At 44.9% G+C, this 27,773-nt stretch overlaps 1 protein-coding gene across 1 annotated transcript in view; it reads left to right on the top strand.

The window, feature by feature from the left end:
- LOC124612462 (probable cytochrome P450 4aa1) overlaps positions 1-27,773 on the top strand; it is a 238,576-nt gene that overhangs the window by 55,879 nt on the left and 154,924 nt on the right. The gene's annotated exons all lie outside the window — the stretch shown is intronic.

Below are 27,773 nucleotides of genomic sequence, written 5' to 3'. Positions count from 1 at the left end.
GAGAGCACACCCAATAATTACGAGATTTTACAAGTGTAAGCCGCATAGATATTCCGAACATTAATATTGTACTATCTTTTGAATCGGGTTCAGTCCCTGATCCAGCACTGATACGCAAGACATCAAGAATATATTTTGCATAATTGTCTCCCCCAACTCACGCGTAAGTTGTTTATGGACTAGACGAGCAGCTGTGGAATTGTCATTACAGTATGTTCCACTGTTCCTTTAGGTTGGCATTCGGAGCCACCATTTCCGGTAATGGGTTGCGGGCCACAGAAAAAGAGTGGAAATATTCTATCCGCAGGGAATTTCAAGTCTCATACCATTACAGCAAGCTTTTCAGACTAAAACATGGAAGAATAAAAGGAGGTTTTTACTAATTTGCTGAAGGGAATCTGAAACGTTCTTCTACGCAGAGTGAATAGTTGTAATTGACTCCTGGTTATCTCGTCCCAGGGAATTGGCTTCCGTGAGAAAACTACACTTTCTCATTCTTCCAAGTTACTTTGAGGAAACAAGACTAAGGAATTATTGAGCGAAGACGATTAAACAGCCACAATTAATTCTTATTCACCGAAATGTGTTCTGTGTGCGTCTTCAAATAAATACTGTTTTGGGCGTGATGGAGTAACAATAGCCTTCTGAAATTGCGTTTGAAACGAACCTCTGCAGTACTAATGTAGGTTTTCCATGGTTATCTTAAATCACGTCAGATGAATGCAATTGTTGCCGACTGGCAGGCTCCTCCTGTCATTGTCAAAATCATTGTTTCGTCCGTAATTGCATTTTAAGTTCAGGGAGCTTCTGATACTGCAAAAAATGGTTCAAATGGCTCTGAGTACTATGCGACTTAACTTATGAGGTCATCAGTCACCTAGAGCTTAGAACTAATTAAACCTAACTAACCTAAGGACATCACACACATCCATGCCCGATGCAGGATTCGAACCTGTGTCCGTAGCGGTCGCTCGGTTCCAGACTGTAGCGCCTAGAACCGCACGGCCACTAGGCCGGCTACTGCAAAAAGAAAGAAAAGATGCAGCGTAAGGGGAGCGAAACATGCTGTTGGTTGTACATATATAACGTTCTGCAGATTCTGCACTATGTAGGGTTGGGTTGGGTTGAGTTGATTTGGGGAGGAGACCAAACTGCGAGGTCATCGATCCCATCGGATTATGGAAGGATGGGGAAGGAAGTCGGCCGTGGCCTTTCATAGGAACCATCCCGGAATTTGCCTGAAGAGATTTAGGGAAATCACGGAAAACCGAAATCAGGATGGCCGGACGGGGGATTGAACCGTAGTCCTCCCGAATTCGAGTCCAGTGTGCTAACCACTGCGCCACCTCGCTAGGTCACTTTGTATATTATGCGCGACTACAAGCAGTCGAAGGGCTTCTGTCTTATGCGAACTTATATAAGGGCGGGTTTCGATTTTTTTAAAAACTTTAAAAGCAATATACTATGGGAATGGTATTTAGTTAATTTTCTTGAGGTAACATTCCTGGAATCGATATGTGAAATGCAGACTGCTACTTGCACTGACCATTCCTTGCTCGTTATAGCTTCCGATGTTCGTAGCAGCGCTAGTAAGGGAAACCTGACCGTTTTCCGATGGCTCAAGTGTTAACCTGTCGTAACTGTACTAGCAGTGAATTCTGGCAATAAAGAAAAGAGCACATTATACGACTACAGCGGGACTTGGTGCTGAGTTGGAGAGCATACGACGACCAGTGACTTGTAGAACTACACGTGAAAATAGTCCCTGCAGCAGGGAAGGCAAGAAGGGAATTTTAATAATGTCACACAGGTGAAGTCTGTACAGAAACATTGGCTAATAATCCTACATTTCAACAGAAACGAAGAGAGAGAGGCGTGTTTATGTGGTCACGTGAAGGAGTTAAAGTTTTGAGCAATGTCAGAAATCCTATTGACATATCCTCCCACCAAAAGGTGTGTAACAGTAGGAATGCAGAATTTTTTTGAGGGATTAAGTTATGTACCGGATTGTGAATCCAACTCACACGCACGCCATTTGGAAGACATACCTGAATAGTCCAGCCGGTAATAAAATTGTCAGGGGAATATTCTGGATAACATTCTTTGTGGACCACACGTCTTATCTTTTCGGAGTTTTTTTTTTACAATGCACACTACATAACAAAGTGAGAAATTCATTTCGCAAACGAAATTTTGACTGTTGCTAAGATATTACTCACCTTATCCTTTCTCTCGAATGATTTGGCACAGGAAGACATTCTATACTAAGCCTTACTAAGCCTGCAAAGTAGGGGATACGTACTGGGAGACTGAGTTGGTCCAGGGAGGTATGTGTAGACAGCCAATAACTTTGTCACCTTCCGGAGGGTATATTCACTCAGATGATGGAAAATTAATTGTGATCTACTGACAATTTGCTTCCCATTTATCGCTGCGTCGCTATGCTAATCAAATTTTGTACTTTTGTTGCTAGTACACACAAAGCAGCAACTCATTTCAGTTTCCTAATTCTTCGAAACTAAATGAACGCTTGCAGAGGTAGAGTACGAACTAAGGGAAAAGTTTCTATTTTAACACATTGCATAAGTAAAGCTGTGCAAATACAGTTGTTAATCTTCTGTGGAAGTCGAAGAATGTAATAGTCCACGTCTAATTTATTTACTTCCGTGACCGATTAACAACTTTTTCCTAGAAAGCTACTGCCGAAATAGCCTTGTTATTAACTTTAGAAAGATCTTCTAAAGTGCACAAGATTCACGCAGCAGGCAGAACTGTAGCGCGTGACGCTGATCTTGCACGTCACCACATTCACGTAGAAATCTGCTTCACCTGGGGTGAGGCCCAGTTTCTGCACGTCGGTCTTGCATCGTGGTAGTCCCACGCTCATCGTGTGTGAAGTTCGCCACGTGATGTGGTGAGCTTACTGCCACGTGCCGGCTCTTCTGTTGGGAGGGTGTGCGGGTTCTGCAGTTCCGTCCTTCATATTTCTGCCGGTGCTCCTGACGGCCACACCCGAGGACTCGCAGTCTTTGTAGAGAGATTTTTCTGGCTCAGAGGACTCTCCAAGATGAGTGTGAACCGTCCGCTGGGTGACGGAAGTAGTTTACATCTTCGTCATCTCCACATGTGACACAATGAGCAGAGGCAGGTACAGAGTCAGTGAGAGGACAGAAAAAAATGGTTCAAATGGCTCTGAGCACTATGGGACTTAACATCTGAGGTCATCAGTCCCCTAGAACTTAGTACTACTTAAACGTAACTAACCTAAGGACATCACACACATCCATGCCCGAGCCAGGATTCGAACCTGCGACCGTAGCGGTCGCGCGGTTCGAGACCGTAGCGCCTAGAACCGCTCGGCCACTCCGGCCGGCTGAGAGGACAGGGTTTCTGCACTTGCGTCTCACACGCTAATAGTAAGCGTCGGCAAGTGAGCTACTGGACAAGTGATTGAGACCTCCTCAGGCAGAGCAGTCGCGCGGGTATTTGGTCTTTGGGAGGTACGGGGCTGCAGGCGCACCTAAGCGACATACATCGCTCTCTATGGCGCCTAATGTGAGCTGCGGCGGTCATCGTCTACCCCGAGGCGAGGGGTCCGGTTCCCCCGGCAGCCGCGGCGCATTGCGCAACGTCGACACCCGCATCTCGATGCGGGGAACGGCGCAGTTTCATAATTTCGTATTGGACACGGGCCCGGGAGAAAGCCGGGCGGCCCCCGGCTCTGGGCAGGCCGCAATGGCGCGGCAATCGCTTCCGCGTCGCAATCCTGAGGCCGACACCCGTGCCACAGAGGTCACAGTGATACTACACGGCTGCCACGTCGCCGCACCGACTGCTGTCGAACAGCAAGTAAACCAGGGTCGTATGCAAATATCACGTCCGATTTGTAGGACGCTAGCGAACACTCTCTAGGTAAAGAGTCTCGAATGTAGAACTTCCTCCAATCCATATGTGGCATGCAGAAAACCAGTGCTTAGCATTATTGGTTAAAAACAGTCTTCGTTACAATTTTAGTTTTTATTTATTTTTCAGTGACGCGTTTCGCCTTATTTAGGCACCTTCAGGTTATCTTTTCTAGATGGACGCGAGAGGCACCAACATCTGCATAACGCGTTCCCGTTCACAGGAGCGAGTAACAGAGTAAGATGGGGGCTCAGCTAGTAAACATAAGGCATGCCTAGTAAACATAATGCATTATGTTTCCTACCTGAGCCCCCATCTTACTCTCTTACTCGCTCCTGTGAACGGGAACGCGTTACGCAGATGTTGGTGCCTCTCGCGTCCATCTAGAAAAGATAATCTGAAGATGCCTAAATAAGGCGAAACGCGTCGTTGAAAAATAAAAAAAAACTAAAATTGCAACCAAGACTGTTTTTAACCAATACAGTCTTTAATGTCTCGGTACTAGGAGATAGAAAAACAAAATGGTTCAAATGGCTCTGAGCACTATGGGACTCAACTGCTGTGGTCATAAGTCCCCTAGAACTTAGAACTACTCAAACCTAACTAACCTAAGGACATCACACACATCCATGCCCGAGGCAGGATTCGAACCTGCGACCGTAGCGGTCGTGCGGTTCCAGACTGTAGCGCCTTTAACCGCTCGTCCACTCCGGCCGGCGATAGAAAAATAGCTAACGTCGTTGCACGAATGTGTGTGTGGATACCATTCCAATAGACAGTTATTTCTTGCAGAGCCTCCATGCTTATTGGGGGAATTACTTTGTCAGTGAGAAGTAAGAAATTAGGTTCCGGTTTGTAGGTCAGTAGCGAACACTCTCGAGGTAAAGAGCCTATATCTCTATACTAGGGAACAGACACACAGATAACTCCGGTGCACGAAAGTGTGGAAACCATTCCAACAAACACTTATTTCTTGCAGAGCGTCCACACTTCTTGGACGAAATTACTTTGTCATTGAGAAGTAACAATTTACGTGTCGAGAGAACTCGGACATTTTCTTGCGAAGTGACGGTTGCAAAAAATATTTATGCATACCGCCAGGAAGTTCGTAAGGTATCTATTATGCTGCAACTGGTAATCTTCTGGTTGGTGCATAATAAGCGCTTTAGCAGCTGTGTAATGGAAACAGAAAAATGTCTTTTATAAAAAGCCGTAGAGCACAAAATAAAGAAGACTGCGATCCCCAAGGTCTGCATTTCGAACCGAAATGAGAGAATGGACGCAGGTTCTATCGAGCGAAGCATACACCGTCTGATCAAACGTGTCCGAACGCCTATTAGTGGACATTAATAAGGGGTTCGTCCACCCTCCGCCTTTATGAGGGTCTGAAATCAGCTGCGGACACTCCCAGTGATGTGCAGGAATGACAACCTGTTCTTTCTTAGGAACCGAAACCAGAGAAGGTAGCAAAGTTGGAGCGGATTCGGCGCTGTAACTCATCGTAAAGGTTGTGAGAAGCAGTTATCTTCACGCCGTGCTAAAGCGCTTCATTCCCCCTGCCACCACCCCCAACAGTCAGTACGGAATAACGGTTTGAAGATGATCAAACACTGTTCGAAACGGGTCACCCTTTTCAAAATAAAATTATTGTACGCCTCTAGACTGTTTTCATTGTATAAAAAAATTCATCCTAAACATGTTGCATTGGAATCAGGAAAGGAACATGAGCGGACATGTTCATTCCAGGAATGTTATTAAGACTCTGCTTTATGACAGGGTACATCGTTATACTGATACAACCACATTCTCCGAACTGTTACTCTACTGTACGCATTACACAGTGTTGTAAAATATGTTTCTATTCTTCTGAATTTAGCAATAACCACGAAAAGTGCTCTTACAGCTACACCACCTCCTCCGTACTTCAATGATGAAACTACACGTCACGAGGTAAAGTTTTCCAGAAATTCGCCACGCCAAAACTCTTCCATCGGACTGCCACACGGTACTGCAAGATTCATGTCTCCCGAAAACCCCCTGTCGAGTGGTGTCTCTCTTAACACCATCTCAAGCGTCACTTAGCACTAAGTACAGAAATATGTGGCTTGTGAACAGCTGCCTGACCATTTTACCCCATTCCTTTTAACTCACTACACCCATGCGACTGTTTACAACCACCGTCCTCAATGCTCGAGGTCCTTGTTGTGTCAGCGTATGAGCTTTACCTGGTCTTGGTTTAACTGTGGCCCTTCGTTCGCATTTCCACCTGACAACCACATCACCGAGAGTCGACTTGGTCACGTTTAAATTGCTTGAAATGCCCCTGATGGATCTGTTACTCAAGTGACATCCAGTGGGTAGTCCAATCTCCTTGCTGGCCCGGTCTGCTGTGTTCGCTTCTCTTTTGAGAACACAGTACCTCCTGCCTCCTTTTATACTGGCGGGTCCACCTCCCTCGACATCTAGTGATCGATTCCACATCACACAGTGGTGTTCGGATACTTTTGAGCAAATAGTGTACATAATGAAATGGAAAGTCACTAGAAACAAAAATAAAAAATTAAAATAATTTTACAAAAGCCGCCTGGTGCTATGAATTTTCATTAGAAGTAATTTCACTGATAGAATTACATGCACAGGAAGTGGCCAATGAGATAGAGCGAGGACCGAGTGAAAGGTGTACTGGAGGTTGGTCGCGACGAGAGAACATTGCTTTCAGAAACAGCAGGGTATCACTGATGGCCTTCATGATCGCTGCTGTAGATATTATTGTCGTGGCAGCGAATTTTTACTGAATAGTTATCTGAATTTATCACAAAGAAGGAAAGCAGTGTCGCTAATCATTTACTTATTGCGCGAGTTTGAAATTGTGTTGCACCTGTTTGTGTATTCAGAAAACAAACGAGAACTGGAGACCAGGATGTATGTGCGATAGAATCACCTAACGCCCACTGCCAGGCTGAGTGGTACATTGGCTATTCGGATGCTGTATCAACGGCTGCTACGTGGTTAAGATGGCCATGAGATGTTACCTGGTGAAAGTTTAAAGATCAGTTGAATGAGCAGAACGAGAAATGTCGACCACGTGACGTAATCTGATCTGCTGTTACACTTTTCAATACAGAGATTACTTGACTGTTGTCATTAAACTGGTCAGTGCGTCACTGACTAATGCTGTGAGATGAAGACTCTGCCACTCACATTTTAACGTATCATGTAAGAAAACAGAAAGATAAGTTTACTTGTTTAGTCGTGTATTGCGGCAAAAAGCTAAATTTAAATGACAATCACAATGAGATTTTCACTCTGCAGCGGAGTGTGCGCTGATATGAAACTTCCTGGCAGATTAAAAATATGTGCCCGACCGAGACTCGAACTCGGGACCTTTGCCTTTCGCGGGCAAGTGCTCTACCAACCTTTTTTTTTTTTTTTTTTTTTTTTTTTTTTTTTTTTTTTTTTTTTTTACTCTCATTTTGTTCGCATTTGTTCGTTGCATCTGCTCGGGGCGGACGTCGTAAGACATCCGTTTAAGTTCGTTGTTGATCGATCAGCTCAGTTTTTTTATTACAGAGGGCTGCTAACCCTCTGACCGAACACGCTGAGCTACCGTGCCGGCAACCAACTGAGCTACCGAAGCACGACTCACGCCAGGTACTCACAGTTGTACTTCTGCCAGTACCTCGTCTCCTACCTTCCAAACTTTACAGAAGCTCTCCTGCGAACCTTGCAGAACTAGCACTCCTGAAAGAAAGGATATAGCGGAGACATGGCTTAGCCACAGCCTGGGGGATGTTTCCAGGATGAGATTTTCACTCTGCAGCGGAGTAGAGCACTTGCCCGCGAAAGGCAAAGGTCACGAGTTAGAGTCTCGGTCGGGCACACAGTTTTAATCTGCCAGGAAGTGACAATCAAAATCTTTGACTAAAGAATTGTTCACCTGATGCTGTAGCCCAATAGCATGACAATAAAGGAGGGAAGAATAGAGTTTCACGTTCCATCGACGGCGGAGTCATTAGAGACGAAACACAAGTCCGGATTACGAGGGAATGGGGAAGGAAATTGGACGTGCCCTTCTCAAAGGTACCATTCCGACATTTTCCTGGAACAATTAAGGGAAATCACGGAAAAACTAAATGTTTTAATGTCATGTATTACTTGCACAGATTAATTCGAACTCGTAGTCATAACTCCCCTCACCGAGCAGGATGGTGCAGCGGCTGGGCACGCAGGACTCACATTCTGGAGGACGTCGGTTCAAATCCGCGTCCGGCCAACCTTATTTAGGTTTTCATGATTTCCCTAAATCGCTTAAGTCAAATGCCTGGATGGTTCCTTCGAAACGGCGCGGCCGCTTTCTCCTCCTCCTTTCCCTAAGCCGAGCTTGTGTTCCAATGACCTCGTTGCCGTCGGGAGGTTGAACAATTATCTCCTCCTCCTTCTGCTCCAAGTCTCTTCTCAACATCATTTTTTAATGTAAGAGCCCGCATCTCGTGGTCGTGCGGTAGCGTTCTTGCTTCCCACACCCGGGTTCCCGGGTTCGATTCCCGGCGGGGTCAGGGATTTTCTCTGCCTCGTGATGGCTGGGTGTTGTGTGCTGTCCTTAGGTTAGTTAGGTTTAAGTAGTTCTAAGTTCTAGGGGACTTATGACCACAGCAGTTGAGTCCCATAGTGCTCAGAACCATTTGAACCATTTTTAATGTAAGCCTGCAGGTTTTCGTGGCTGATGCTACTGACGACAAAATCAGCTGAGTCGTGTTACCGCATCGTATTTCACTTCAAACTTCTTCTCTGCTCGGCGTTTCGACCCCTCTGCTGAAATATTCTTCAGGTTTCCGCTGGTGCCTCTGGATGACTGAAGACTTTTGAGTGTTGATTCATCATCATCATAGACAAACAAAGCCATCACAGAAATGACGGTTAGTATTCGAAATGTAGAATTTTAGTCAATTTATTTCGCAAGGCCGTTGATAACAGTGACACTCTTATTGATCGTACAGTTTCAGATTCTGTTTTCTCCCTTTTCTCGAATATCTTTATCTTTCAGTTGTTGTGCTGAGCTGGAAACATTGTTAATCACACTGGCAAGAGCTACTATTTTCCCTATCCTTGTGCTTCTATCTTAAACGTCAGCTGAATCTAGTGCGTTTAGATAACACTTCTTGTTTTTATTTTCGGTACTTAATGACAATTTATAAGATCCTTCGCAATACGTGACGCATTCGCTGAGCCAATCCGTCCATTCATTGGCAAGTCGTGAAGCTGAGCTGACCACTGATGGCAGGGGACAATCTGATATAAGACGTAAACTTATCATAGCCGTTATCATGAGTTTGTGGCTTCTTGATTCCGTACCTGCCTTCCTAACCCTCCACATTGTCTACTTTAGCACGAACCTCTCATGGTGCCGTCTCTTAGCTACATGGCGACCATTCATCTCCCCAGTCCACCACCTTCATTTGGGTGCATACATTGATGGCAGCACTAAACGATATCCTTATGAAATTTTTCTGTCTAGATCACTTGTTTACATTTTATTCATCGCCTTTGGCTTAGCGTTCCTGCCCAGGCTGGCAGAATGCACCTGATAAGACATGGGAGCTACACCCGTGTGCACTCATGAGGTGACGTACTGGACAGAGGGTGTTCGTATCTACACGGAAAAAGGCGCAGTTGGGTGTCACGTGACTGAGACGTCATTAGACGTATTACTACCTGTAGGTGAGACAACCGAGCCCAGTGTGGGCAAGACATGTTGCCGGATCGTGGGTACGGGACGAGAGGGGGCCTTCAGCACTGCGGCCGTGCTGGAATTGGGGACTTCTCGCGCCACGGTGTTAAGGGTGTACCGGAATTGTCGCGCTTCTGGAAAAACTGATGGCGCAAGAGTGGGCAATAACATGTTGATTACAACATCCTCTAGAGTGTTAACTGCACGACTCAGTCTTGTAGTGAGCACTCTACAGGATGCTTGGGTACTTTAACGAGTATACTTGCAGTGGTATAACACAGCCTTTGCTTCCTTAACATAGCGCTACACGTCGTTAAAGGTCGTCTGCACTGATAAGATTAGATTAGATTAATTATTCATTCCATAGACCCATAAAAGAGGTTTATGTTTCAATACACGTTGACAGGATTCAGTTACTTGGAAAATCAAAAGTGACGATGCAGCAACTTGCCAGCAGGATGTCGTTACGAGACATGTGGTGGAGGCATCGTCGTGTGTGGGATGTTTATAAGAGGCAAAAGAGGGACCCTGACAGATCTGCCACAGTGTCTTACCAGTGAAGAATATAGAGATCTCGTGTCTAAGCAATACTATCCGCTTATTCGCTGACAGTGTCTCGCAAGCGACTTATGCCTACAGTACCACGGCACTGATCCTGTACTGAGTCAGTATGGTCTGGAGGATGCTCATCAGACATGAGGCAGCTGGTTTGGTCCCTCGGGACACTGCATATAAAGTCTGTTGACAACATGTGAGATGCTGTCTAAGACACGTCACGAGAATGTCGCGCCTTGGGCCGAGTTCCGAGATATGTTACTGTCACCAAGGCGAAAGGGATATGTTTAATTCTATAGATTTTGGGTGAATTGTGCAGTTAGTTGTTTATGTCGGGCGCTCAATATCGAAGTCAGGAGCACCCTCGAAAGTGTTCGTATCCTCCATTAGATTGCAAGTAATCACAGGCATCTGTTGAAAGTACCTACCACAACAACTCTCCGTCAGACCTCCGGTCACATTCTCAGCCAACTGTACGTAATGCCGTTAATGTCCTTTTTAGTTCACATTACTAATAACTCCAAATTTACTTGTGTTTTGGTATTTAGCGCTCTGTTGAATGTACTGTTGCTCGAGTTCCAGTTAAGTAGTGAATCACGCGATACGACGAGACACTAGAAGTCTGCTTTGAGGTGGGTGGGTGGATTACTTTTTGCTGTCTTCTGGGTGGTTGCATAACGGAGTGGTTCGGCGGGAAGCACGTGGTCGTGTGAGGGGCGGCCCGTTGCAAGTAGGTCAGAGCCCGCAGCCTGCGCAAGGCGCCGCTGCTCGGAGGAAGAGGAGCACCACTGGACCGGCCGACCTCCGGCGCACCCTTGTGTGTGTGTGTGTGTGTGTGTGTGTGTGTGTTGTTTCGCTTCCGACAGACGGCGGCCGTGAAGCTCGAGGTCACCCCGTCTCGTGAGCTATCTCGTGTTCAGCTCCCTGGTTATATCGTCTGGCAATAGAGTCCAATACGACCAGGAAGTTTTGCCGTGTAGCGTTTGACAACTTAAACATCGACACACGATAAACTGTCTACCATACACATCCACATCGACACCTATCAGTGTAGATTAATGTAGGGTGTGTCTTTATGACGGCTTGCACTGTACTGTGGTCACATTCAGTGAGCTGTCTGAGTGTCTCTGCACGGTATGGCAGTCCATTGTTCCTCAAACCCGAGACCGGAGAAGGTGGTGACGTTGGTCGCTAGGGTATGAAGCGAAATATGAGTTCTAATTCATCTCAAAGGTATGCCATTGGGTTCTGATCTGCGCTCTGAAAAATGTGTCCATTTCAGGAAAGTTATTATCCGCAAGCTACTGTCTGAAAGACGCTGCGTTAAAACAGGGTGCATTGTTATGATGATACAGTCTTCGTCTAGGAACTGTTCCTCCAACGTACGTAGTATACAGTGCTGTAAAATGAGTACATACCCTTTCGCATTAAGTCTTTTGAAACGTCTCTGTGAAGTCGTTTCATAAGACGTTTTTCGAATTCGGTACAACTTATTCACTTCACTACCTGATTTTAGCTCAGTTCATGAACTCTTCCAGAAAGCCTGAACACTCAAGTGAGGCCTATTGAATATTATATGTGTGTTTTAATGTCGATTTCGGTTTTGTTTCGTGGGAAACGCTGAGTTGGTCATCGTCTGCTGGGAGCAGACGATGTTGCTTCTCGTTCGAAGGAGAGCACAGGATGACCAACTTAGGTTTCAAATACCTGAACAGAGAGGTTTACCCATCTTAGTCGAAGGTTGTGTCGAAGGTTGTGTCGAAGGCTGTTTTTATTTGTGAAGTTGGTAACAGAGGGTAGCTTCCGCTGCACGGGGAGCTAGGTAGTCTCGTGAAAGAAAGCGACAGTCTTCGGTGAACGCTTGGTGAGTACGGATCGTATCTCTTAAGGGGGGTTTCAGGTGATAGGAAGCAGGTTGACTTAAGACTTCGTTATGTTTAACTGTTGAAATACTGAAGAACTTCAGTTTAACTGAGGCGTGTGTAGCGGGTATGATTTTTAATCTTATATTTTGTGGAAGTTGCTTTTGTCTTTGTGTGTCGATCTTGTGCCACGTGTTTGGTAATCAATGACCCTTCTGGTCCACCACGGCACCGCAATAGGCTTTATTTTAATAGTTTGCTTGTTTCGTGAGCTACAATGTTCTGTAAGAATATCTGTTCTTTCGTGCGCTTTCTACAAAGCAGCACAATAGTGTGATTCGGAACGCACCTCGTGCTCTAGTTCGGGCGTTTGCAAGCAGCAGACGCAGTTAGTATGTTAAATAATTATCGCTCAACCTCGTGCATTGGTTAAACCTCTGTCCAGAATAGTGCATGCGTAGAATCGTAATGCGAATCTCACTGAGATATTTACATGGCATGAATGCAAAGGAGATGATAGTATCATTGTCTTCCTCCCCCGTTTTCTGTGTTTCTTCTTGCTGTAGTTAAATTGTGGTCTGTCACATTCTCACGTAATTCTTACTTAAATATTTCTAGTCAGGCACCAGTTATCTGTAGTTAGGATATGCAACCAAATACTTAGGCACAATAAATAATCTACGTGAAAGATAAATTCTGTGGTGTTGATCTTACCCACTTACTCCGATTTCCGATCCTGAATTAATCAAGTTGCTCCATGCATGGCATGGAGTGCTATTTATCTGGCTCCTTAAAGAAATTTGCATACTTGTAATTAAATTATTAAAGTAATTACACTAATAATTTTCCAGCTCCGTTTTTTAATGGTTATGAAGGGCTTTGGCTGGCGGCGACCCTGAATTTCTGAATTTTTGTCATTATTTGTGTGAGAGAATCAGCTAGAAATGCGAGATAACGTATATGGCTCGATGAGAAACGTCGTAAAGGTAGTAATACGTTACACTTTTCTTAAGTGTAATAAGCGGAACACACTCGAATCATGAAAAACTCCTCCGTACCGTGACACCATCTTCTCCGTACTTCACTGTTGGCACTAGACACAGTAACAGGTACTGTTCTACAGGGATTCACAAAGCCAAACCCTTGTATTGGGTTCCCACCGGATACACCGTGATTCGTGATTCCAGGTCGTTCCTTTTCCAGTCACCCGTTGTCCAGTGCGGTCGCTGGCTACGCCACTTCGAGTGTCGCTCAGCGCTGACCACAGAAGTTTGTCAATCATAAGGAATTGCTCCACCACTGTAGCCCCTTCACAACGCCCAGCCAGTTTCCCAGCCGGACTGCTTTGCAACTCAGCAGTGATTTCTTCTGCCGATTTCGCGGGACTGTTTACAGCCACCCTCCAGAGTGCTGGGCAGTGCCCGTACGTCAGTACATGCCGTCTGCTTAGTGTTGTTTTAGCTGCGGTTGTTCCTTTGTGTTTCCACTCCACAGTCAAAACTCTAACAGTTGACTTGGACAGCTTTAGGAGGGCTGATACGTCCCTGACGGATCTGTTACTCAGGCGCCATCCAGTGACTGGCCCACAGTCGAGTTCTCCCGACCGACTCGTTCTGCCGGTACTCCTTCTATACCGACAACACAATACGCACTCCCCGTCTCCTTTTATATTGGGCGGGGCAGTCTGTCCTGTCATCGGGTAGTGGATTCCGCATTACATAGGGGTGTCCGGTTACTTCTGATCAGACAGTATGTGCAGCTGATGAAGGGCTATATAACGATCTGGCAATTAAATATCTTTAAGTGCATCTCACGGTGAACAATGGGGCTGCTGATAAAATATCGATATATCTGTGTATTGATAAAAGTTCCAAATGGTATCGATATAATTCCTCGACATGCCCTTCACCGATATAATGATGTATCCATATCGATATGGAAATACCGAGTGCCGATATCTTTCTTTTATATTTTTTCTCCGCAATATTCGATAAATATTTGAAGTTGTTCTTTTGAAATTGTAGTAGAATATAATTTTACTTTCACTGTGTGAAGGAGGCTCGCTATTTTTTCGCCTTTCATCACGTCCAGTGTATCTCTTTGGCTGTATGACGCAAGTATAGATGGTACAAAGAAGAGATTCGATTGTACGGGGAGGGGGGGGGGGGGGGGGGGGGGTTGGTGGCGTTGCCAATGGAACAGCAAAAAATCCGATGTGAAGAAATAGCATACCAGTTTTTAATGTTGCTGAGCAACAGTTATACAATGATTTTAAATGAACACACCGCCATTTGACTGTATTGTTGTTTATTTAATTTCGGCATTTTATGCCATTTTCAAGTGATTGTGTTTAAGTCATTCACATATTTACCAGGACATCAAGCTCAAAATTGGCCATAAATTAATAAAAATATTCGTTCCACAGTAAGTGTGATAAATAAATAATATAGCAATAAATTTTTCATCTGTAATCTAGTGGAGAGCGAATATTTCTCTAAATTTATGGCCAACTTTGAGTTGATAACCTGCAATACATGTTAATGACATAAACCCAATTACTTGGAAATGGCACAGGAGGCCGAAACCTGGGTCTTAATTAAATAAACAACAATACAGTCAAATGGCGGTGTGTTCATTTAAAAAACAGCACACCAGTTGCATTGAAAAACAATTTTTAGCGCAACAACTGTTCTATTTCTTCACATCGGCATTCTCCGAAAACAGTTACTAATACAGATGAACAAAAACCTAAATGAGAAGATTGGTCTTTACGGTAAGCAGACGTGTGTGAGGAGAAATGCTTAGCTAATCGGCTCTCTGCGCTACCAACGGAAACTGCAACGTTTTACTTCACCACGCAACTCTGACAATACAACTGCTAGGTCGCTGGCGTTTGCAGAAATTAAAAAACAGGGAAGTCGACGTGAAGTGTTCCAGACAAATCCGATATGTCACGAAACAGAACCAAAGACCCTCAGACACCTCTTATTGCACCACTGACCTGCTGTTACCATTGTTAGCGAAGCAGATATCGCCAAACGTGAACGTGCATCCTGTTCCCTTCAGTTCTTACTCTGAGGGGGACAAGCACGATGCTAGCTTGTTCATGTACAGACTATCTAATAATAAATCAACATTTAAATATACGGCTCTAAAACTGGCAGTATATTTACAATGTGCAGCCGATACTTTTTTTCGCTGATACGTCGATATTTTTTCCGTCGATATAGCGATAATTTTTTTCGATGTACCGGGGACCGATAATGATGTTTCTTTTACTAAATATCAACATATCGGATTCCCGATATTTTTAAAAATATCAACAGACCTAGTGTACAGCCACATTTCTTTTTTAACAAATTCTGGCAGCTGCTTGCTGTCTTTGAGCGAATATTCTGTTTCTTAATTTTTTTCATTAATACCGTCATTGAGTATCACACGGAAAAATGCAGACCTCGACAGTTGTTTGTGTTTACACTACTCGCACAACCGAGCCGGTTTGCCTTTCTGCTTTGACGTCACTCGGGCCGGTGCTGGCTGCGCGTGTCGAGTCTCCTGCTGCCTCGAGTGAAACGACCTTGACTGGACATTAGCTAGCCGTCTTGCAGGGGAAGAAAAGTCTGGATCGTAACTGCGCCACGCTTCCACTGATGGCTGAACGTCACCGTAAACAACAGTGACCGTCTCGGAACGAAGAAGTTGAAGCATAAGAGGCGAAATTGAAAGCTGACAAGCTATTTCTGAAGGAGCGTCAATGCAGAAGACACACAAATTGATGCGTTATAATTTTATTACTTTACCAATTCTGTTTTCGGCTACAATTTTTGTTAGACATAACTATAGATCGAACAAACTGTTGTTTAACTAAAATAACGGAAGTGGTATGGGTATGATATAGTTCGACATTTCAATTGTGACTATTAAAGTGGAGTTGATTTGGCCATCTTGCTAAGATGACCTTGTTGATATTACGGGTTACTCACGATTAGGAAAACCTGGATTATGAGGTACTATGTCGTGACAACTTAAAGGAAGATGAATAGGCGACTGTAACAATAAATCACATGTGGAAAAATCGACCATAACATTAAGAAGGGGCCTTTGAAAACTATTATGTTGTTATCGTAATAATAACCATAGCCTATGTCAGAGTCCTGACAAGGTTCTTGAGCCAGTAAATCCTGTAGCATACTGCCTGACCAAAGTTGTATACATTTCCTTAAATCACTGCAAACAGTGAGGTAATGTTGCTATTAAAAAGCACGTGATTAGATTTCCTGCGAATTACGAGCAAGCTACGTTGTTTCAGAGGAGGTTCAAAATGGTTCAAATGGCTCTGAGCACTATGGGACTTAACTTCTGAGGTCATCAGTCCCCTAGAACTCAGAACTACTTAAACCCAACCAACCTACCGACATCACACACACCCATGCCCGAGGCAGGATTCGAACCTGTGACCGCAGGGGTCGCGCGTTTCCAGACTGTAGCGCCTAGAGCCGCTCGTCCACTCTGGCCGGCTTCAGAGGAGGAACTTTACATTAAATACTCAGTATTTGTGCTGATTCGCATCAAACAGTTTGCGGACAGCGCGGAAAACACAAATTAGAATTGTAGGGAAGTGAATTTAATCCGTCTTCTCACGAATGTCAGTCCACTGCCCTCACTGCGAAATCCCGTCGTGTTAGTTAACAAACGTAAATATATCAGTGAAGCGTATTTCTACTGCTGCAGTCGTCTGCGAATAGCGTGACGAATATCGGATGTTTTTCAGCGAAAAAGAGTTACGTCGTAGAGTGAAAAATGTTGACTTTGGATAATGTTTGTGCAACTGGTACAAAGAGCTACAAAGCCCATACTAGTGAGTGGACTCTCAGTTTTCAAATACCATACAAATGCAGGATGATCAGGCTTCTCTTTGTACGTAGCTTGTCAACCCAGCGGAAAGTGCTGAACAGAAAGTAAATTTTGGCCCCTATCACCTTCAAAAATTCTTGGGTCACTTCTGCGGTGACGCTTTCTCATTGCAAATGTTTCACAATTTACAAACTATGTAATCTGTTGCCTGTTACTCGAGGAACACCAGAGATAAGTTTTCATGCAGTGGCAGCTGTGTTGTGCTGTCGACTTCGATAGTGTCATAAATTAAGAGCCACAAAGTGCGAAGCGGTTTTTTTTCTCACTCCTGCCCGCAATTTGGCCCGCTACCGTTATAGGAGGGCTGTTCAATAAAGAATGATCATAATTTTTTATGGCCTTAGTAGTTTAATTGTTGGGTGTCCTGGTTCCCTCTTGTGAGAGGGAGGCAAGGCCAGACGTTCAGTATCGCCTACCGGTGCAATGGAGGTAACGCGCGAGGAACAATACGCAACTTTGAAATTCTGCTTTCGTCTCAACAAATCTTCAGCTAAGGCCTATACAATGTTACAGAGGGTCTATGGAGAGTCTGTTCTTCCCTACAGCACAGCTCGAAGGTGGTTTAAAATGTGTAAAGAGGGGAGACAATCAATTTCAAAGAGAAGGTGGACCCGATACTCCATTTACTGGTCTTACAGAAGAAAACATCAACACTACTGCTGTCATTGTGAGAGAGGATCGACGATTACCTTAAGATCACTTTTTGAAATACTGAACATTTCATTGGGTGCCACCCACACGTTGGTGACAGAAAAATTACACATGACACGTGTTTGTGCGCGATGGGTTCCAAGACTGTTGATTCCCGAACAAAAGGACATTCACGTGCAGGCCTGCATTCAGTTAAAGTTGATTTTAGAGGAACATCCGGAATTTCTTTCAAAAGTAATCGCTGCTGATGAAACTTGGCTACATCATTTTGATCCTGACAGCAAACAGCAAAGCTCAGTGTGGAAATCTCTTTCATCACCAACCTCCAAAAAAAGCAAAAGTGGTTGCTTGTGCTGGGAAAGTTATGGTCATCTCATTCTTTGATACTCATGGAGTGGTCTATCAGCATGTTGTATCTGCTCACACAATAGTAACCGTCCGTGGTCGTGTGGTAGCATTCTCGCTTCCCGCGCCCGAGTTTCCGGGTTCGATTCAAGGCGGGGTCAGGGATTTTCTCTGCCTCGTGATGACCGGGTGTTTTGTGATGTCCTTAGGTTAGTTAGGTTTAAGTAGTTCTAAGTTCTAGGGGACTGATGACCATAGATGTTAAGTCCCATAGTGCTCAGAGCCATTTGAACCATCAGTAACTGGACAATTCTACAGGGATGTCCTGAAAACATTGCAAGTCCATATCACGCGCAAAAGACCACATTCCTTGAAGCAGACTGGATGCTGTACCACGATAATGCGCTGCCGCATATTGCCATTGTTGTTGCTGAATAGCTCGCAAAAATCAACGTGACGTGCATCCCTCACCCTCCCTATAGTCCGGATTTAGCCCCATGTGACTCTTTTCTATTCCCTAACATGAAGAAACGCCTTCGTGGGAGGCGCTATCAATCATCAAAAGCAGCGGGGAAGGTTGAGGAGGCGATTTTGAAGGACCTCTCAAAAAATGGTTTCCAGCATGCATTTGAAGACTGGCAAAAACGCTGGGACAAGTGCGTCGCATTCATGGGAGACTACTTTGAGAAGGACCATCAAAATTATGAGTATGAGCAAAGGTATGTTGTCAAAACAAAAAAAAAGATCATTCTTTATTGAACAGCCCTCGTAATATAGCGAGTCGTATTTTACACTATTGGTCTCGTAGCCGTCACTTCGGTCACCCAAACACACACACACACACACACACACACACACACACACAGGTATACTTGTTCGGGCGACCGATGTGCCGCTGCCCACGTCCCGCCAGGTGGAGGGGGGCCAATTTTCAGCCTATTGTCCGCCTCCGTAGCGTAGCGGTAGCGTTACCGCCTACCTCGCAGGGGGCCCTGGTTCGATTCCCGGCAGGGGACTTGGTGTTGTGTGTCCTTCACCATCATTGACTCGCAAGTCGCTGAAGTGGTGTCAACCAAAAAGGACTTGAAATACGGCGGCCGAACTCCCCCGAATGGGTCTCCTGGGCAACAATGCGATACGGTCATTTCCGTTTTAGTCTTGTAGACTGTTTGTTTTGAATGTTAACAGCAGCTTCCTAATACTATAAAAATTAACTTGATCTGAGTATACAAGAAGAGGAGAGTGAAAAATAATTTTGTTAATATATAACATATGAAGAGAAATTAGGAAGATAAATGGCATTTCACGTCGCCAACTAGATCAAAAGGAGAAGCCTCGGAAAGAAACTCGAGCCTAAGGCTTTCGGCCTATATCTAACCCTATTGTTAGTATTTAGTTTTGGCTTACCTTACTGTGAAACACTTATAGAGTGATCCTTGGCAGTTATGTGTGTACTGTACTCAGGGGAAACTTACTCGGCGTGGTCATTAATGTTCCTGGCTGCGTGAAGTCCCACTTCTCGCCGTACCAGGGTACGTCCGGAATCACCACCCACACTGAATCTGATCTTTTCCGGAAAGAGCGTGCGACCCCACTCCACATCGGTGCAGTCTCTACAGTCTCGGCACTGGCGCAAACGGCTCCACCTTGTGCTGGTGTCAACGGAACATGCCGTGCCAGCCGTTGGGCGAACAGACCACCCCCATTGGGCTGTGGCACTGTGGAGTGTGAGGCTGCTCTACAGGGACACACGTTTAAAGTGGAAGCAAATGCCCCCTTTTTTTTGTCGCGGGTCTCTTCTTCCCTGTTTCACAATATAGCGGTGATTTGCTGCTGTAGTTGACCATGGTCGATCACCGATCACCTCTCCTTCTTCAGGCAGCAGTGCCCGTGGTTGGGAAAGCCCCCCACGCACGTGAAAAGTGCTGTGAGTAACACCAAACTCCTGGGCTACACTCGTCACACCTCGTCCTTGTTCCAGTTTCCCGATGGTTCTTCCCCGTGTGAAGCCACTCGGACGTTATCACCGAGCCGTGATGTAATGGAGAAGACCACCACAGTGTACCGTATCTGCTCGTTCAGCGCAGTGTGGCGGGCTGTCTTTTTCCCGTTTCGCGTAATGTCCCGTGTTGCGGGCCAGCACCATTCGGCGCAATAGTCACGCTGAGCTTAACACCATGGTCCGTCCAACTCTCTGTGCACTGCTGGAAGATCTCTGGATCCTGCTGCCTCACCTTCATTCATTTGCACTGTGTAGTTAATACGGTATGTTATTTTATCTGTCTCGTCCATAGGTTTCGCCTAGCAGTGTAAGAGAAATACGGAAAATGCCAAATGGAACGGCAATGTGAAACAGAAATCGAGTTGGCCGGCCGCGGTGGTCTAGCGGTTCTGGCGCTGCAGTCCGGAACCGCGGGACTGCTACGGTCGCAGGTTCGAATCCTGCCTCGGGCATGGATGTGTGTGATGTCCTTAGGTTAGTTAGGTTTAAGTAGTTCTAAGTTCTAGGGGACTTATGACCTCAGATGTTGAGTCCCATAGTGCTAAGAGCCATTTTTGAAGCCAGAAATCGAGTTTTTTTTTCCTTGTGTCGCACAGTCCGTGTCCGGGCTACTGGCCTGGCTGCAGGTTGAGTGCAGCCTTTCTTCGCCGTGGCCCTAGGAGGGGGAGGGTGGGAAGCCTTTCGCAGCGGCCCCGTTTTACCCTCAGAAAGATCTCCAGTACTCGTTAGGCAGCAAGTTGGGCCCAGAGCCGTCCTGGAGAGACTAGAATGAGGAAAAGTCCCTTGCCCTATCCTGGAATCAACCAGGACCTGCAGGGACGGACTCTAGTGCTCTACTCGGTAGGCAGTGACGGCCAGGGAAGTCGACGTTATCGGGATGAAAACTTGTGAATCGTTTAAGTCCCAGAGAACTTCCACAAAAGCTCCAGGGCTTTTAACTCTAGAGTGTGAGTGACCGCGAAGTGAGAGGGCTTACGCTGTTAGAAAGTGATGAATAAGAACTTATAATTACGCAAGAAACAAGTTTCCCGAAGGTCTATCTCTTTGCTAAGATCATTTCTTTACGCAAGAAACCAGTTTCCGGAAGGTCCAGTTGCCCCATAAGGTGCTTAAGACAGCCAACCTTGGAAATTACCAACTGACAAATTCACCTCATTAATGCGTTTATAAGGACGGTAAACAGTTTCTTATATAGATTATTGATACATAGGAACTCCAAGAAATTAGAAAATTTCAGAGTGGTTTCAGAGAGAACAGGTCAATAGTGGTATAGACCTACCAGTTCCTCAAGATGGAGACAGTTCGTATCAAAAGGTAGCTGCTGTCTGATACACGCTGCAGATGCCTTCAGTAGCTTGTGATCACATGCAGCTTTTTTAAGCCTGAAAAATCAGCTTCCTAAATGTGTCTGCGAAAATCCGTTTGTGTATTGTCCGCGATTCTTACATGATAGTGGAGAGTGCTAAACTGAAGTCTTGGTCTGCACTTATCAATACATTTCACATTCCTCATTTTGGCAAACTTCAACTTAAACTTTACGATCGTCATATCAGTGCACTCTGATGCATTATAATATATCATCAATAAACTGCAACCTACACTACAATATAAATGCCTACATTTACGCAATCGGTTTCATGATATGTTTTCAGGTGTACACACACTACTCCATTACACCCTCGCCGAAACACAAAATAAGAAAATGTCTCTGCGCAAAGATCTAACAATGTAGAGCGCATTGACTTGAAAATAGAATAAACACATAATGTAACCGATTGTGTTAGTTACCTTCATTTGCGGCAAATGTGTTGTGGTGTACCGATAACGTGATAAGCTGTTGCCGCGCTGCTACATCCTGACTAACACGAAAATACTCTCAGGGAACACCTGATGAAGGCCTCGAGTTATGACGTCCATATACCGACTTGGAAAGACGCGAACCATCGGCTCAACACGCGATCTCAGCGAGAAGACAAGAAAATAGTAGTCGAATGTCGTGAACAAGTTAAATCATTTCAATGAAAAATAAGAGTCTGATAACATCAGTAAAAGACTTTCATCTGGGCATACTACGAGTATAACCTGTTAATAAGGTTGTTTCGACTGTTTTGTATTCACCAACAAAGAATATCAATACCAGATCTTACCAAAAATTTGAAACGAGAACTTCGAAGTATTCGACGTGTGTGCCGCGTGCAGTACACTCTTGGTAAAACCAATACGTAACACCCCATAAAGAAGTAGCGTGGAGCATCACTCTTTGACTAAAATAAGAGAGTAGCTGTGCAAGATAAGCGACAGCAGGTAGACGTGTTTCTACATCTGAAAGATGACTTATATCCAAATTTCGCGCTAGTAGCGCCACTATGATGTTGCAAATCAGGTTCGCTTTAAATACGCGCTGTAACGATCGTGAGAGTTAAGTTGCATTCGAGATTGGACGTGGTGTGTTGACGTTGGTCAAGAACTGTTTTAAGTCCACAAAGACTCTGGTATCAACACATTATACTGCGTATGCTGCATCAGTTCGAGCAGCACTTGACACCACACTGACGTAACGATCTATTTTAAATGGATTACATCAAGAACAGCTCCGAGTCAGACACCCTGCAGTATGCATTCCACTGACCCCGAACCACCGCCTATTCCTACTTCAGTGGTGTCAAGTGAAAGCTCATTGGAGGGCGGTGTGCAGGTTTGTTGTTTTTTCTAATGAAATCTTGTCCTGCCTCGGTGCCAGTGACGGCTGTGTATTGGTTAGAAAGAGGCCAGGTGAGTGGTTGCAACCAACGACTCTGCATGCTGGACACACTGGACCTACACCTGGAGTTATGGTCTGGAGTGCGACTTCATATAACGGCCGGACCAAAAATCTGGTGATTTTATCTGTTGTGCTGCCTTTCATGAGCAGCATTCCAGGGCCTGTTTTCCGAAAGTTTAACGCTCGCTCACATACTGCTGTTGGAACCGACCATGTTCTACAGAACGTCGACTTTTTACGTTGGCCTTCTCGACCACCTGATCTGTCCCCACTCGTGCGCGTATGGGACATCATTAGAGCAACTTCCTGGCAGATTAAAACTGTGTGCCCGACCGAGACTCGAACTCGGGACCTTTGCCTTTCGCGGGCAAGTGCTCTACCAACTGAGCACTTGCCCGCGAAAGGCAAAGGTCCCGAGTTCGAGTCTCGGTCGGGCACACAGTTTTAATCTGCCAGGAAGTTTCATATCAGGGCACACTCCGCTGCAGAGTGAAAATCTCATCATTAGGGCAGTTTTAACAGCCGCTGTACTGACGGACCAAGTGCAACGGGCAGGGACTTCGAGCCCACAAACTGACATCCAGCACCATTCTACAGTATGGTGCTTACACCGGTTATTAATCTACCAGCATTTTATTTTCGAATGGCTTTTCTGGGGCTTGTGATACTACAACGTCAGTCACTTAAATACGTTATCTAGACGTATTCCCGAAATTCATTACTCTACAAGAATTATTTCTTGGTTTTGGGATTTTTCTTTCCATCAGTGTATTTGTATGGGTCACTGATGGAGGATATTGGTAAAGGCAATGTTTCTAAGTGCCGATCTTTGCAGTTAGTAGCGTGCGCCGTCAGAACGATTTATATGATTTCCTTAAAGAGTCATCTGTCCTTATCATGAATGCGTTGAAATATAAAACTTTCTTGATATGCCAGGAGACTATCGAAGAACACAATTTGTCTGTAGTTAATTGCACTTCTGTCTTGTTCGCAGTGCGGTCCTTTGGGAGACATTATGGTCTCCCGAGGGACAGCTAAGTCAACACGTTGGCGTCATGTTTGAACTGAGATGCAGTTCCCAGAATGAAATTTTCACTCTGCAGCGGAGCGTGCGCTGATTTTGAAACTTCCTGGCGGTTGCTGTTGCCGTCGCGATGGTACTGCCGGCAACGGCGTAGATTCTGCCTGGATGGCTGCACCAGCGAAACTGCTGGCTGTACAGCGACTGTGGTGTCGGTTAGAGAGCAACGTTGTTCAGAGAATGTCAGCCAGGACCAAGAGGAGCCGTTTATTGAGAGCCGCCCACGAGAAAGGGAGCAGCTGTTCTCAAGAAAATGCAGCCCGCTTGTGCTCGGCGACGATGGCATATCAGGCCTTGCCGTCAGTCGGGTCCCTACGCGCATTGGAGAGGGAGTGCAGCATCGACCGGGGTGGACCACGCGGCGTCAGGAGAACCAGGACGTCACGACCCACGAGGCCACAGCGTACAGTGGTTGAATACACAACGCATTTGTTAAGGGAGCCCTGGATACACCCAGAACATGGGACAGCCCATTCCGTAGCCGGTGTTGCTGCACCAGTCACGCGAGCTGTTGCTGCGCCTGTTACACGCAGACCTGTCCCGCGCAATTTGTTCTCTAGCGCGTTCGTCATCTCCTTCGGTAATCACGAGCACCGCACGTGCCCCCCACAGCCCGTGGCACGTCACTGAATGGGGTCTGTTATTTGTCTGCATTACTAGCAGGATCAGTTGGCCTGCCGAGCGCCCATTTATTCAAATAAGTTAGAAGCGCAAATTTGCTGCTATAATTTGAGTGGAGGGGTTTAAAAACCAAATTTGTAATAGTGAATTATATGTAAAATTGATTTTGCGCTTGAAAGAATATCAGCAGGTTTTGTTTTCTGAGATGTTGAAAATGTTAGGAGATAATGGTGTGAGCTGAAGGTCGCAACTGAATTTAAAGTAGCAGTAGTATTGTCATTTTCAACATGAAAAGCAGGACAAATAAAGTAAGAACAATTAAATAAGTGGTTCTCTAAGTAGCAAGAAACATGTATTGGCTCTCGCCACTTATAATGAAAGAAAATACTCTGCAGAAATTAAACTTGCAGTGACTCATAAATGATCATCATGAACATAAAGGGAAAAAATTTTGGCTGTCTTTTTCATACAGCTAGTGTACATCTGACCTGTGTTTTGGCTTGAACGTTGCCACGGCCGTGTTGCCTCTGGTAAGGCCCAGTTGCCTTGCGACCTTGAAATAAGTTATCCAATTTAACGACGACTCCATACCATGCTATAGCCTGGCGTTTTTCACATTAGCAAATCATTGGCAGAGGAAAAACAACCGGTAAGTGTCGTAAAAAGTCCCTGTACTGGGGTCGGGTCAAACCTCAGACGTACCCACATTCTTTGCCTTCCTTTTCTGCAGAATCGAACACTGCCGGTAAAACTCGACCGTTCCTCTCGTCCACTCCTCGGAGCTTTCCAAGCTCGCAGCTGAGTATCACACTCTGCGGCCAGAATCGACGCTCTCTCTGGAATGCGTAGAGCGCGAGGTGAATTACGCGACGTACTTCTCCGTCAGGATTTAATCGGATACGTTTGCTGGTGGACCTATATTAATTTGCTTACTGGTATAAATGTAAAATCACTGTAATTAAGGGTGGCCGGTCTAGATTCGAACCACGAGACGCGGTTAAACTTCTCACGGCTCCAAAGTCATAAATTAAAAGCACTTAACTATCTGAATACTCTTAGGAAAGATCCCGAGACTCGACCATTGTACTGACATGTGTCCGCTGCTAAGAGACTCGCTTTCAGCATCTCCGCCAAATACTCGCCACGACATCAAAACAGGAACACAGTTCTTAAATCCACAAGGAAACAGTCGCGCAAAAGCGTGATACTCAAATTTTTATGGAACCAAATGAAATTCACCGGTATCAGTTAACCCCGGCCAAGAACGAAACTTTTATTCAGCACCACCTAGAGGTAACTAATGAGTATGACCTTCAGACACACTTTTCATATTTTCGATCTCACCAGAGAGAAAGACAGGAGCCAGTCTGACTTACCTGCTGTGAGACATCAGGGAAGTCATTAGTCGCACCATGATGCTGAAGTAACTTCTCATTTCGTTTCTGTCTACGTGGTGGGTACTTCACGGCTGCTGAAAACAAGTGGCCAAAGAGGTTTTTTTCTCAAATACCGGTTTCAAGTGACTCTATTGAGCTGCGAAAGCATTTACATGTCGTTCTATATATCAGTAAAATGCAAATGCAAAGTTTTGTTAACATTAATCATCACAATCCTAAAAGCTTAGGGCAAGACTAATGACGACGTATGCCAGCAAAGTAGGTTGCCCTGACACACGAAGCGTAACGTGCTACTCTTTGACGTTCAAGGGAGTAGCAGGCCAAAGATTATATTTCCATATAGTTTAATATGTCGAAAATCGACATGTATAGAGTTCTTCAATTCAGTATTCATCATCACTTGGCCTCTGCAATGAAAGTAGTGTGCAAATTTTAAGATACGTTGAAAGTAAGAGTGAGATGACTAATGTCAACAAAACTGTGCATTTTACTGATATGAAGAAGCACTTGCGAATATTGTCAGCGCAGTACAGTCATTTGATAATGGTATTTTAGAAAATACCAATATCATTATCATTTTCAGCAAAAATGCTGTACCCATCATCTACACAGAACTGAAACGAGAACTTTAGCAATATGATGGGGCTAATGACTTCCCTGATGTCTGACAGGGTGGCTCCTGTCTTTCTCTCTGATGACACTGAAAATCTCAGAAGTGTGTTTGAAGGTCAGATTCAGTAATCCTTACTAATAAAGTACTAGGACAGATACAGACACACTGATGCAGTTCTCTAATGATGTGTATAACTACAGTCCGATCCACGAACGGTGGCGGTTAGCGCATATCGAGGGGATTGCATTATTGCCGATTCCAAGCGACAGTTGCGGCACGCGCGTGCGCCTTACTTGCGCTTGAAGAACGCAAATATCCCCCAAATAATGTCTGTCGCTCGCTTATGTAGAATTTATCATTTACCACCACCAAAGCGATGACGAATCGCAACAAATGGAATAGAAACTCAGTAAACAAGTCGCTATGATTACATTCAACGCTCGCATTAGCTGCGGCATTCACAGAAGAACTGTTTAAGCGCTCATGGGCTGTCTGAGAATGCATGACGTGCGCGCGCAGAACAAGCCTGAAGTCTACCGCCATTGTTCGTGACCCCCATTATAGTAGGACATACCAGAGGTATTAGTTGAATTATTCTTTGGCGTTAACGTCTCCTTTCTAGACATCTGAATCACATGAATCATTTTGACATCATGAAAAAATATAACCGGCTGCTACTGTAATTCGTCTGCAAGAAAGGCTACCGCAGCGGTTTAACGTGTTGAAAGGTACGTGCTAAGGTCTGATCAGGGTAGATCCAGTAAAGAAAGTCGGTAGTTGCCAACCGGAAGGTGGAATAAGTGTAATATCTTTGAGTAGGAGGATCTTTGGTGGTTAAGAGAGCCGGACGTGCGCAGTAAGAAACTCTGGAGTCGCAGCCAGGTGCTCGGAGGAAGCAGACGTGTGCGGACGGCTTTAAGGTAGTAGTCGCGCCCGGTGCGCAGTTACCCTAAGCAACTTCAGCACGTAAATGGTTTTTGTTAGATAATGTTCAGAGTTACGATTTGTATGTCGAAAGTTTGACACAGTAAAGGGTTTGTAAATTATTTTGTAAGAGTGCTTCGTGCTACAAATATGTTGGAAATGGATGTTTACTTAACGAAATTATTATCTTGACTTGAATAATGCCAGTCGTGCAATGGCATAAAATTTGTTATTTGAATAACTTTGCTGTGATAACTTTAGTTATACCAAAATCGATTTCAAACCATGAACTGCACATATATATTGCATAGAGGTCTCATTTTTTTACGTTCTTTCATTGGTGAGTTACTTTACTTCTCATTTTCATATTTCAATACAAGGAAAGGATCTGGACTATGGTTCAGGCTGTTAGATTC

The sequence above is a fragment of the Schistocerca americana genome, chromosome 4, assembly GCF_021461395.2.
Source record: "Schistocerca americana isolate TAMUIC-IGC-003095 chromosome 4, iqSchAmer2.1, whole genome shotgun sequence".
In the NCBI taxonomy this organism is placed as follows: domain Eukaryota; kingdom Metazoa; phylum Arthropoda; class Insecta; order Orthoptera; family Acrididae; genus Schistocerca; species Schistocerca americana.
This window is presented reverse-complemented; position numbering and strand designations above follow the sequence as displayed.